The sequence below is a fragment of the Talpa occidentalis genome, unplaced genomic scaffold (assembly GCF_014898055.3).
Source record: "Talpa occidentalis isolate TD23 unplaced genomic scaffold, MPIMG_talOcc4v2.1 talOcc4.2, whole genome shotgun sequence".
NCBI lineage: Eukaryota > Metazoa > Chordata > Mammalia > Eulipotyphla > Talpidae > Talpa > Talpa occidentalis.
This window is the reverse complement of record NW_023602073.1, coordinates 30,610,611-30,620,354: the sequence shown is the minus strand read 5'-3', so window position 1 is coordinate 30,620,354 and position 9,744 is coordinate 30,610,611. Positions and strand designations below refer to the sequence as shown.

Sequence of the window (9,744 nt, the reverse complement as noted above, 5' to 3'; positions counted from 1 at the left end):
TTTTCCATTGCGGTGACAGAACTCTTTAGGTCTGTAAGGATCGAGAAGTCAAAAGCGCCATGCTCGGCCCGTGGGAGCCATTGTCCAATTGGTATTGAGGCCACGCAGCGCTGCAGTAAAAGATGAGACGCTTAGGGCACATATCTGGCCTAAGCTCCAAGGGACCGAGGTTTGAGAGAAGGCATCTGCCGCGAGGGTGATAGATAAGCTTCAGTCAGAAGTTGGCTCTCAGAGAGAATTTGATTCCTATATTGGTCACACACACACTTAAGTTCATACAGGCAAGCCAACCCCAGGTTCCCAAAGTACCTCCGACTGAAGACAGCCACTGAGACTTGTCTTACCTGGGCCTTCCACCTAGGTGGATGTTCTCTGGCTGTGGAAGTCTCTAGGCTCGAGGACCTGCAGTGCAGATGGTCACGCAGGGTGTTGAGCTGATAGGCCGCTTGTGCCGCTGTCAGGGAGCAGGCCGTCAGGGAGCCTTCAAAATTCATGCTGGGGGTGCAGCCCCCATCCCCCTATGTGAGTGTGCTGCTGGGGCAGGGCAGCTGCCTTGGGAGCTTTGGAACCGGATCCACCACAGGGCAGGGGAGGTCTGACCCCTCCTCCTTATGGTGGCAACTGAGTCGCCTTCAGGAAGGCTCAGGTTGTCTGATGGCTTTGGAAAGCCTGAGGGTCCAAGCCACACCCTCGGCCCACAGCCACCTTGCAGCCAGGCAGGCCACAGAGCGCCTTGCCCTCCGTGCCTGCTGTTGCTGTTCCCGCCAGCACAGGGCCAAGGCAGTCCCTGTGCCCCAGGTGAAGCACCGAAGCCTGCCTGCAGGCCCATAGACCTGGGCCTGTTGTTCCATAGTGTCACTTCTCCTTTTTCAGCCAGGGGACCTCAGTGTCGGCTGACCTGGGCAAGTCGGCTTCTCTGAGTTCTACCCAAGCTGGTCAGTAAAACTTGCCCCACAGACCTGCCTGCCCCCGCACCCCTACACTGATGCTTGCTCTTCTGCTTTTCCACACCAGGAAGGGCCCAGCCTCACCTACACGACCTGTGGTCCCCCAGCCAGCTGAGGCTCCCCTCTTAGACTTATAAGCCTGTGGCCACTAGCATCTGGCCTCCTGCCCTCCCTGCCTCCCCAGGGTCCATATGGGGAACTACTGTGCTTTCTGCCTACCCCAGGGAGCCCCCGGTGCTCCCTCCAGCCATCCTCTCAGCTCTGCCCTCCCGGGGCAAACAGTGGTATTCCCTGTCTTTCTCCATCAGAAATGGTGGAGTCACGTGGGGCCCGAGGCCGCCTACTCCTGACACTAAGGGTGACCCTGGGCTGGCGGGTTGAAAGACAGGGGAACAGAGAGGAGGGAGCCGGAGGGGGCCGATCACATGTCTGGCACAGGGGTGCACTGTCTCGTGTGTGTGAGAGGCCTGTGAGTGAGCAGGGAGAGGCTCCAGCTCCTGCTCCTGCATCCCCCCTCCCTGTCCCCCTCCCCTCTCATCCAGAACCCCTGCCCACACCCTCCCCTGCTTCGTCTTCCCTCCCCACCTCCCCCCCAGCGCTGCAGCCCAGGCTGCACCTGCCTTCCCAGCTCTCCCCCTTCTCTGCCCTCCCCCGTTTTCTCTCTGCTTCTCTCCAGCTGCCAGCTGATCGGGTCAGGCAAGTCCATCCAACCTGAGAGCCCCAGGGCCCCCTTCGGCCTCTAACCAGACCCCTCCTCTTCCTGGGACACCTCTCTTCCCAGGCCTGCCTGGGTGACTGTTCTGTGACTTGGCCCCAGCCCCCAAGCCTCCCCCTTCATCTGTGACTTTAGTCTGTTGTGGTGGTGAGCTGACACCCCAGGCGTGACCTCGGTGACTCTTGTGCCCCCTCGGTGGTATTGCTCCTGCCCTGCTCTATGCATGTCTATAAATACACGGGCACACACACACGTGCAAGCGCGCATCTCTGGTGCTGGGAACCGCCGGCTGTGCTGTCCTTCTGAGTCTTGTGGCCCAACAACAAGCAAACACTATCACCCCAGCCACCCCTGCCAACACGTGCCACCTCCGACGAGCCTCCCTGCCATTCCCGGCCTGTGCACAGTCAGCCCCCCCAGCCACCTTCCTGCCCCTTCCCCGAGCATGGGGGTGCTGTCCCAGCAGGTTTGTGCTTCTGGCCACGACCAGTCCTGCTGTCTCTTGGCTGAGAATGAAACCCATTTCTGAACAATGGGGAGCAATGTGTTGTGTGCTGGCTGTGTTCTGTGGCGTTCAGGGGGAAGGGAAGGTTTAAGCATGGGGGCGCAGGGGTGCCTGGGAGGCCCCAGTTTTTCCCAGGCTGCTCGGGAAAGCACCCGCACTTAGCTGGTCTTCATCTGAACCCTGCTGTGGCCACCAGGGGTAGAGTGCCAGCCTGGAGGACTCATGGGGCCTGGGTGGGAGCCCCAGAAGAACAGGGTGAGAGGAGAAATGCCTAGGCTGGAAGCCAGTACTCTGGCCCTCCCGGGGCGGCAAGCAGCCCACAGGCCCTACAGGTCAGAGAGCTGAGGGGGATTAGATACCCTGACAGGCAGCGCCAATGCGCACCTTGCACCCCGAAGCCTGCCCTCTGCTGGCAGGACCCACACCCAGCGCAGCGCCTGAGCCCAGAACCCAGGGCCCGACCACGTGGTGAGTTCGGTTTATTCAGAAACAAAAGTGAAACACCAGGAACCACTCCCTGGCCTTGCCTCCTTCCTCTGTCCTGGGCGATCTATAAATAAGTTTCCTCGATGTCAACTGATTCATAGAAACCTCCTCTCCCAGGGGCCACCGCAGCCTCCGCTGTGATACAGGGGCCGTCTCAGCCCCATGTACACATGTCCCAGCACACTATGTACACCGCGGGGTGCCCGCGCGCCTTCCGCCTGGCCTCCACCAGCCACCCCAGCCCGGCTTCTGGCCAAGCCCAGTTTTCCACAGGGTTGGGGGAGTGTGTACCCCCAAATTGCCTCAGTAAGCCATGCATCCCCTCTATGGGGACTTTCTGTAAAAGAAGCAGTGAAGGCCACCTCTCTGCAAATCCGGGGTGGCCCCAAGATAATCAGGCACAGAGGCCCACGGGACTTTTGCAAAGACAGCAAGTGGAGGCCACCCCCTTGTGGACTGCGGTGGCCTCATACCTGTGGGACATTCGAGAGGAGCGACGGGGGAGGCCACCCCTTTGCGGATTGGGGTGGCCTCATGCCTGCAGGACTTTTGTGAGGAGGGGGATGGGGGAGTTCTCCCCTTTGTGGATTGGGGTGGCCTCATACTTTTGTGAGGGGGCAAGGGGGAGACCACCTCTTTGTGCACTGGGGTGGCTTCAGGCCTGTGGATCTTTTGTGAGGGGCGGGACGGGAGAGGCCACTCCTCTGCAGATTGGGTGGCCTCATGCCCATGGGCCTTTTGTGAGGCGGGAAGGAGTAGGCCACCCCTTTGCACATTGGGGTGGCCTCATGCCCGTGGGACTTTTGTGAGGAGGACAGCAGAAGCCACCCCTTTGTGGATTGGGGTAGCCTCATGCCCGCAGGACTTGAGGGGTGATGGGGGAGGCCACCCCTTTGCAGATTGGGGTGGCCTCATGCCCGCTGACCTTTTGTGAGCGGGGACAGGGGAGGACACCCCTTTGAGGACTGTGGTGGCCTCATGCCCGCGGGACTTTTGTGAGTGGGACAGGGTAACCTCAAGCTGCAAGACATGTGTAGTGAGCAGAGCCCCCCCTTAACAGGTGGGTTCCCACAAAATAATCGGGCACACAGTCCCATGGGGACTTTTGCTAGGTAGTAGGAGAGGCCTCCCCTTTGCAGATAGGGATCACCTCCAGAATAATTGGGTGCAACAAAAAGTAAAAATAAAAAAAATAAAGAAAAATCAAAACAATTATTGGGTCCAACAAAAAATTAAAAACAAAACAAAACAAAGAAAAACAAAAACAAAATTGGGTGCAAAGGCCCATGGGGAAATTTCAAAAGGGAGCAGGGGAGGCCACCCCTTTGTGGATCTGGGTGGTCTCAAATAAACCACTGCTATCTCTGTGGCTACACTCTAGACAGGTGTTGGTGCCCACCTGCCCCAGCTGGTATCTCTGTCTGCACTTAGCCCCCGTGCTGGGCTTTCAAAGTGCTGCCCCGCTCGACATGGTTGGGGTGAGGTGGGGGGCACGTGGCCCAAAATTGCCTAATATAACCTAGGCCCTCTGCAAGAAGGCCTGGTAAGGATTCAATTGGTCATTCAAGGAGCCCCTATATTGTAGAACGGAGCCCCCTAAATAACTAGCTGGATATTTCTAGCTCCTTGCCTCTGGAAGTATGATTAGTCCAGAGTTAAATGAAGACACAGCCCTAACCTCAGAGGCTAGGGTCTGCACCTATTTCACCCTATTAGATAGGGGAGTTGTTGTACCCCTTTTTTAAGACGAGGGATGAAAGGACGACTGGGAAGGAGAGCCAAAGGATGGGGGGGGAAAGCCTGGGGAACAGGGATGGGTTGGTGAGGGCCAGGTGGGGGCAGAGCCTCTGGCCCCATGCCGGTGGCCTAGACCACCATTATCTTCACCTCGTTGTCGTCAGCCTGGTAGAAGAAGGGAAGGCATGGGCTGTTTCCAATGGTGACGCCTTCCTCGGAGTTCTGCATTTCTTGAAGCAGCTGAACGACCTGCTGCGCAGAGGCGTTCTTGAGGGGAGTCAGGCCCAGCTGGGCCTCACCCTGGGTCGGCTGCACATCGTGGACAAGGCTCACCTTACTTGGTTCTTTAGAGAGAGTAAGGGCAGGAGCAGGGCACAGAGCAGGTTTTCTGATCCCATGCAGACCGGGTAAAGGAGGAGTCAGAGGCCTCAGTGGTTTTGCAGGTTTTTTATTGGGGTTCACCAGGCATATGGCAGTCAGGGGTGCTGGCTGGGGGGTTGGGAGGCTGGCAGGCCTCCGGCCCCCAGCAAATCTTCACTTTATCTGGGCTCTCTGGTGATCTCGGCTTCTCTACCGGCTTCAGCTTCGGCTTCTACTGCTGCTGCTGGCGTCCCCGTGACACCGCCCTTAAAAGCACAGTCTTAGCTCAGCTGAATCCCATCTACCTATGCCCACACCCTACTCCAGGTGCCCGCCATCAGGCATGCATTCAGGACAAGGATCCATCATCTATCCTGATGGCGGAAGGGCAGAAAAGCCTGATATTTTCTTTACCCTACAGAGAGACAGAGACAGGATGCTGTGTGCCTGGCGGAGTGTGCTCTTCCTGAACAGCCCCCCGTTAGGGGCTTTCCTCACCTTGGACGTTGGCGGTGCCAAGCTTCTTGGGGACTAGGCATGCGCTAGTGGGCTCAGCAGCAGGGTTCTGGGCGGGTGCTCAGGGCTTCGCCCGCCATTCGTTGCGTGCCTCCACCAGCTGCAAAACCAGCTCTTGCAGCTCTAACAGCTTCACCTGGAAGCAGAGATGCTCAGAAGCCTGCCCTGCCCCAGCCGCACCACCATGGAGCCAGAGCTCTGACTACCTTCATCTCCTCTTTGTCCTGGGCCAGCTGCCTTATGGACTCGTCCTTCTCTTGGTGCTCCTCCCTCATCACTGCTCTCTGGTTCTGGTAGAGAGTGATGTATTCTCCTAGGGGGAGGGCGCGCAGACAGCTCAGCTGCTGGGGTCTCCCCAGCCTCTGCATAGCACCCCAGCTGCAGGGCACAAGCCTCCCTGCTCACCGATGGTGTCAGTCTCTCCAGACATCTGGATACATCGATGCTCCAGCTCCTCCATCCAGTCCTGTAAGCCCACTTTCTCCTGCATGAGCTCGGTAAAGCGGCCCTCGGCCAGACAGCGGGCTCAGGGGCTCAGCAGTGCTGGCCTGCCCAGCACCTAGCCCGCCTAGCCCTCCGGACAACCACACTGTAGGGAAAGATAAAACTATCAGGCTTTTCTGCCCTCCCGCCTTTAGGATAGATGAGGGAACCCTGTGGTCTGAATGCAAGCCTGATGCAGGCACCTGGAGTAGGGTGTGGGCATATGTAGATGGCATTCACCTGGGCTAAGACCGGGCTTTTAAGGGTGGCATTCACAGCAAAAGCAGAGAAACGTAAGCAGAACCGAGAGAGCAGAGCAGCAGAGACCACCAGAGAACGCCAGAGAGCCCAGAAAGAGTGAAGACTTGCTGGGGGCTGGGAGGCCTGCCAGCCTCCTGACCCCCTAGCACCCCTACCTGCCATGTATCCAGTAAATCCCAATAAAAGCCTGCAAAAGCCACTGAGGCTTCCAGGACACTCTTCTCCTGGACCCAGTCTGCTGGATCAGAAAACCTGCCCCCTGTCCATTCCTTCCTCTCTTACAATTGGTGTAAGTCAGCACGATGATCCATGCAGACCGGTATGGAGCCCTCCGAAGACCGGGAGGGACTGAGGAGCAGCAGACAGTGTTTGCCTGTGACAGCGCTGGACGTGTCATGGCGGGACAGGGGAAGGGCAAAGTCCGGGAGCTGCGGGATGAGACCTCGCCTGGAGGAGGAGATGCCCGAGAGGACCAGCCAACAATCCCCGCCTAGGCAGTAAGAATCAGCGGGGGAGAAAGGACCACGACTCAGAGCTCCCCAGTGTGGACAAAGGGAAAAGCCGATGAACTTGGACTAATGGACTAACAATCCCGCCAGAAGGGGGAGGACCTTGGCAAGTTTGATATGTTTTGGGGACCCTGAGGAAGGATGGGATTGTACACCCCCAGAGATGGGAGTCTGGGGGTGTCAGTGGGCCTTGGTGGCCAAAGGCAGCCGGTGTACTGCCCAGCAGCTAAGCAGAGGAGAAAAAGCCAACTGAGAAGGCAAAAGCTGGTGCTAAGTTCGAGAAGCCCTGAGCGGCTGTTACGCACTACGTAAGCTAAAGGCCAGTGAGTCTTTTAAAATCACCTGTGGGTGATGCCCTGCTCATAGTTGAGTGAGGGGGAGGAGCTGAGGAGCCCATCTTTGGGGGATGGGTAGGGAACGTGGCTTGTGGTGGAGCCCACAGCCAAAGAGGGGACCCAAGAGAGGCCGCATGTGGACTTGTATCCACGGATCCCCGACCCATGTGCTTGTGCAGTGGGTTGGCCTGAGTGCAGGGGCCTGCATGCTGGAGCATTGGAGCGACCACAGATAGAAAACCCTGAGGGATGGGCGATTACCCCCAAAGAGTACAGAATCGCCACCCCAAGAGTGAGTGCATCCTGGGGGTGGATGCGGTGTGTGGCTTGTGGCCGAGACTGCAGCCGGTGGGGGCCGGGAGGCCCGATGGCTCCTGGCGTGTGACGGCTGATGCCTGAGTGGTTCCCTCCCTCCCATGAGCAGTGCCTTCGGCAGCGGAAGTGGTGGATCATCTACTGGTGCCAATAATTCTTTTTGCCACTAGGTTGATGCCCTGCCTGGACTTATTTGTGTTCTGTTATATTTCATTGTGATATATTTCATTTGCTTTTGTGGGCCATGGCTGCAGTGTTCCTATTCGTCAAGAGAAACATGTGTATCACTTGTATAGACTGTCTGGCAGAAAACCCTGAGGGGGTGGATTGTAGGGTAAGGTAAAAGTATCAGGCTTTTCTGCTCTCCCGCCCATAGGATGGATGATGGAACCCTGCGGTCCCAAATGCATGCCTGATACGGACACCTGGAGTAGGGTGTGGGCATAGGTAGATGGGATTCACCTGGGCTAAGATGGGCTTTTAAGGGTCGCGTCACGGGGACGCCAGCAGCAGCAGAGAAGCACAAGCAGAACCGAGAGAGCAGAGCAGCAGAGACCACCAGAGAACGCCAGAGAGCCCAGAAAGAGTGAAGACTTGCTGGGGGCTGGGAGGCCTGTCAGCCTCCTGGCCCCCTAGCACCCCTACCTGCCATGTATCTGGTAAATCCCAATAAAAGCCTGCAAAATTCACTGAGGCTTCCAGGACTCACTTCTCCTTTACCCGGTCTGCTGGATCAGAAAACCTGCCCTGTGGCCATTCCTTCCTGCCTTACACACACTCACCTGCAGTTTCTCCATGGCTCCCTGAAGGGCCTGGTGGGTCTCCCCAGGCACACTTTCCCCCCGGGGCCTGGGGCCTCCATCTTCTCAGGCTCCTGGTCCCATGGGGCTACCTGCTGAGCCAGGAGCCAGCAGAGCAGCTTTTGCTCCTTTAGCTTCCTGTGCAGCTGCGCCTGTTCTTCCTCAGCACTGGCCAAGGCCGAGTTACAAAATGCCACCTTTGGGCCAGAGGAGCAGGGTGCCCCTGTGGGCCCGGCAGGAGGTTGGGAGGCACACCTCTCAGGGCCTCCGTGGGCACACCTGAGATTCGAGGATGGCGTTGGTTTCTACCCACTAGCTCCCAGCAGAGGTGGGTGAAAGCTTAATCAAAGGGAGGGGAACCAAGAAGAAGGGTGTTCTGGTGGGAGGGGGAAGGTAGGGCAGGGAAGGGGCCCCAGGGCCGAGCTCACCATGGCCTCCCAGCTGTCTAGATTGTCCGGGATGCTTAGTTTTGTCAGGGGACCCTTGTCCTCCTCTTCCTCCTCCTCTTCACCGTTCAGTCCATTTACTGTTGGGGGGGGTGCAGCCAGAGGGGCTCAGAGAACCCCTGGGTTCTGAAGCAGCCCTGAAAGCCAGCAAGCTCTGCCCCCTCCTCTCTGTGCAACCCGCGCCAGCAAGTCCCCAAAGGAGAAGGATCCAAGTTGTCCTAAGGGTGGCTTCCATCTCTTTGGAGTGCTCCTTTAGGGGTGTCGGAAACTGTTCACCAGACTGAGACTAGCACTGGGGACAACACTCCACCAGAGTGTTGATGCTGTGTTGCTGGGCACTGTCCCTTACAGTTCCCTCCCTCTGTATTTACTTAGTTCCAACAGGGAATCAGTTAGTTGGTAATTTTGTTCTGGTCATGAGGTGGCAGAGAGACCTGTCCTTGCTGACCTTTGCTTTTTCCCAGTGGTTCTCCGCTGGCCTTAGACTATTTGTAGGTCACCATGGAATCCTTGTCTTCCTCTGATGGCGCCCGGAGCCGCTCGGTCACCTCTGTGGTGATTTCTTCACCGTTCTCCACAGTTCCCATTTGTGGGGTGCGGTGCCTGAAATAGTTCCTCTCTACTCAGTGTCCCACTTGATCTGTAGTTCGTTCTTGCAGTTTTTTTTTTTCCCTCCTTTCCGTTGGTGGGAGAGAGCTACTCAGTGGGTGGGGGAGGTAGCAGGGTTCTGACTCTTTCCCTTTTTTAAAAAAGAAATAAAAAACTTCTCTTTGGCAGAGACAAAAAGTCTCTGTCTTGTGGGGAACTCACTGTGTATGTGAAAGGGGGAATCTGGTGAAACTTTTCTCAGACGTGACCCAAGAACCCAACTGTCTGAACCCAACACCTCTCCAAAATATCACTTCCCTCACAATGTCAACGTTATAAAACAAGCAAAGTCAGAGAAACAGTCAGCAAGAGGCACATCGAGGAAACTGGCTGTAACTGAGTGAGGCAATTGGATTATGGAACATAAAATGTACATTAGGAAGAACTGATGAAATTAAGCACAGAGTTTGGTAATTGTGTCAACATTGCTTCATTAGCTGTGAAAAAAATACAACTGTATTCATGTAAGATGTTAACAAGTGGAAATGGTGTGGGATGAATAAGAACTGTACTATCTTTGCAACTTTTCTGTAAATTTTAACAGTATACATTAAATGTTATGTTTTTTTTTTTTTTAAAGTCCTCAATACTAAATAGGTTTGTAAAAGGAAAAAATGATCTACTTTCCTGTTTCCCCAGGTTTGTTATCCAGAGGCTGGAGAGAGGGTCCTGGGGAGAAAA

General features: G+C 56.3%; 1 long non-coding RNA gene across 1 annotated transcript; it reads right to left on the bottom strand.

Annotated features, from left to right (window-relative positions):
* Positions 1–5,346: 5,346 nt before the first annotated feature.
* Positions 5,347–9,105, bottom strand: LOC119251145 (uncharacterized). The gene is made up of 3 exons (XR_008553059.1): positions 8,398–9,105; positions 5,473–5,855; positions 5,347–5,402 (listed from the first exon to the last, which is right to left on the bottom strand). It is a non-coding gene; the product is annotated as an uncharacterized LOC119251145 (long non-coding RNA).
* Positions 9,106–9,744: the final 639 nt, after the last annotated feature.